We start from the raw sequence: 3,842 nt of genomic DNA on the forward strand, positions 1-3,842 counted from the left end.
TTCTGGAGAAGAAGGATGCCGCGGGCGCCGGCACGGAAGTGTGTAGCTCCGCGACTGGGGAGCGCCTCGACGTCGAGAGGAGCATCCCGAAGCCATGCCGAATCGTCGACGATGAAGGAGAGAGCGCCGAAGAGGATCTCATGACCCATGCACAAATCTCCACCGGACGACATGATGAAAAGATGTAGTCGCAAACTCGCCGAAAGTCGCTCAGACGCCTGCCCCATGGTGGGCGCCAACTGTCGTGGGTATAAGTCTGACAGTAGATGTGTAGGGTACGAAAGGATGGGCAGAGCCTTAGCTACGGCGAGGTTGTATGAGTTCAGTGTTGGAAATATGCCCTAGAGGCAATAATAAATTAGTTAATATTATATTTCTTTGTTCATGATAATCGTTTATTATCCATGCGATAATTGTATTGATTGGAAACACAATGCATGTGTGGATACATAGACAAAACACTGTCCCTAGTAAGCCTCTAGTTGACTAGCTCGTTGATCAAAGATGGTCAAGGTTTCCTAACCATAGGCAAGTGTAGTCACTTGATAACGGGATCACATCATTAGGAGAATCATGTGATGGACTAGACCCAAACTAATAGACGTAGCATGTTGATCGTGTCATTTTGTTGCTACTGTTTTCTGCGTGTCAAGTATTTGTTCCTATGACCATGAGATCATATAACTCACTGACACCGGAGGAATGCTTTGTGTGTATCAAATGTCGCAACGTAACTGGGTGACTATAAAGATGCTCTACAGGTATCTCCGAAGGTATTCGTTGAGTTAGTATGGATCGAGACTGGGATTTGTCACTCCGTGTGACGGAGAGGTATCTCGGGGCCCACTCGGTAATACGACATCACACACAAGCCTTGCAAGCAATGTGACTTAGTGTAAGTTACGGGATCTTGTATTACGCAACGAGTAAAGAGACTTGCCGGTAAACGAGATTGAAATAGGTATGCGGATACTGACGATCGAATCTCGGGCAAGTAACATACCGAAGGACAAAGGGAATGACATACGGGATTATATGAATCCTTGGCACTGAGGTTCAAACGATTAGATCTTCGTAGAATATGTGGGATCCAATATGGGCATCCAGGTCCCGCTATTGGATATTGACCGAGGAGTCACTCGGGTCATGTCTGCACAGTTCTCGAACCCGCAGGGTCTGCACACTTAAGGTTCGACGTTGTTTTATGCGTATTTGAGTTATATGGTTGGTTACCGAATGTTGTTCGGAGTCCCGTATGAGATCACGGACGTCACGAGGGTTTCCGGAATGGTCCGGAAACGAAGATTGATATATAGGATGATCTCATTTGATTACCGGAAGGTTTTCGGAGTTACCGGGAATGTACCGGGAATGACGAATGGGTTCCGAGTGTTCACCGGGAGGGAGCAACCCACCCCGGGGAAGCCCATAGGCCTTGGGGGTGGCACACCAGCCCTTAGTGGGCTGGTGGGACAGCCCAAGAAGGCCCTATGCACCATAGGAAGAAAATCAAAGAGAAAAAGGAAAAAAAAGAGGAGGTGGGAAAAAGGGGAAGGACTCCTCCTTCCAAACCTAGTTGGATTCGGTTTGGAAGGGGAGGACTCACCCCTTGGCTCGCCCGACCCTCTTGGGGCTCCTTGAGCCCCAAGGTAAGGCCCCCCTCTCCCACCTATATATGCGGAGGTTTTAGGGCTGATTTGAGACAACTTTGTCACGGCAGCCCGACCACATATCTCCACGGTTTTACCTCTAGATCGCGTTTCTGCGGAGCTCGGGCGGAGCCCTGCTAAGATTAGATCACCACCAACCTCCGGAGCGCCGTCACACTGCCGAAGAACTCATCTACCTCTCCGTCTCTCTTGCTGGATGAAGAAGGCCGAGATCATCGTCGAGCTGTACGTGTGCTGAACGCGGAGGTGCCGTCCGTTCGGCACTAGATCGCGGGACGGTTCGCGGGGCGGATCTAGGGACGTGAGGACGTTCCACTACATCAACCGCGTTTCTTAACGCTTCTGCTGTGCGACCTACAAGGGTACGTAGATCGAATATCCCCTCTCGTAGATGGACATCACCATGATAGGTCTTCGTGCGCGTAGGAAAATTTTTGTTTCCCATGCGACGTTCCCCAACATTCAGGCCCCTCTACGGTGGAGGTAAAAGCCCTACGTCTCAGTGCTCTTGGAACTTTGATGTCGAGTGGAATATGGATTAAAGTGAATTGCTAACCCCTGCACCAGTGGGGAAGGGCGGCTTATATAGAGTGCGCTGCCCTTCACAACGGTTCGGTGCGCAGGGGTAGAGTAGTGGTGATTAAATGTCTACGTTACAGGTAACGTATGCCTTAAATGCTAATAAAGGTACATGAAAGCGTATGACCGTTGCCCTCCAGGGGGGGGGGTTACGATGTACAGAGTGGAATCCAGTCGGTACGTTTGATACACTCCGAATGCTCATTTCCGACCGGATGATGGAGGAATCGTCACCGACTGGATGAAGGGAAGTCCTTAATTCAGTCAGAACTGACTAAGGGCCTTGTCCCTTATGAAGGGTAGTCTTTCGGTAGGACCTATAAGGCAGGCCTGTGACCGTACCCTAGGACTATAACCCCATCAGGGTTTATATCTATTGCATGAATTTATCCCTCTACATCATGTCATCTTGCTTAAGGCGTTACTCTGTTCGTCATGAACTCAATACACAAGATGCATGCCGGATAGCGGTCGATGTGTGGAGTAATAGTAGTAGATGCAGAAAGTATCGGTCTACTTGTCTCGGACGTAATGCCTATATGTATGATCATTGCCTTAGATATCGTCATGACTTTGCACGGTTCTGTCAATTGCTCAACAGTAATTCGTTCACCCACCGTAATACTTGCTATCTTGAGAGAAGCCTCTAGTGAACACTATGGCCCCCGGATCTACTTCACATCATATTTTCAGCCTTACACTTTTACTTTGTTGCACTTTCCGCTTTCAGATCTCACTTTGCAATCAATCTTGAAGGGATTGACAACCCCTTTATAGCGTTGGGCGAAATCTCGTTTGTGTTTGCGCAGGTACTCTGGACACTTGGCTTGATTCTCCTACTAAATTGATACATTGGTTCTCAAACTGGGGGAAATACTTATTGCTACTATGCTGCATCACCCTTTCCTCTTTAAGGGAAAAAACCAACGCAAGCTCAAGAGGTAGCAGTCCTCACCGCTCTGGCCAGCCTGTTCGCAAGCAATGCAAAGCCGAGGCGAGGTGGCTCGGCGCCGGGTCAGCTGAAGCCAAAGCAGATGCATCGAATAGAAGGCTATTGCTTGCTCTACACCCACTACTTTGCCGACGCTCCTCTGCACGGCGACAAAGTATTTTGGCGTCGTTATTGGATGAGCCGGAAGCTCTTCCTCAACATTGTGAATTACATCCCGGACTTTGACATCTACTTAAAGTGCAAAAAGGATTGCACCAGCACACTTGGATCCACCTCACTCCAGAAGTGCACGACAGCTATGAGGATGCTTGCATACCAAGCTCCCGATAATATTCTGGAAGACTATGGACGCATGGTCGAGTCCACCACCATTGAGTGTTTGTACAAGTTCTATAGAGTAGTGGTGGCAGTATTTGGACCTCAATACATGCGATCACCCAATGCTGAGGAAAATATTCGGATCCTAGCATAGAATGCAGCAAGAGGATTTCCTGGGATGCTTGGAAGTATCGACTGCATGCATTGGAAATGGAAAAACTGTGCATTTGCTTGGCACGGGATGTACAAAGGTACCAAAGGAGGTTGAAGTGTGGTACTTGAGACAGTGGCCACACATGACCTATGGATTTGGCACCCCTTCT

Source organism: Hordeum vulgare, chromosome 5H, assembly GCF_904849725.1.
Source record: "Hordeum vulgare subsp. vulgare chromosome 5H, MorexV3_pseudomolecules_assembly, whole genome shotgun sequence".
Classification (NCBI taxonomy): Eukaryota; Viridiplantae; Streptophyta; class Magnoliopsida; order Poales; family Poaceae; genus Hordeum; species Hordeum vulgare.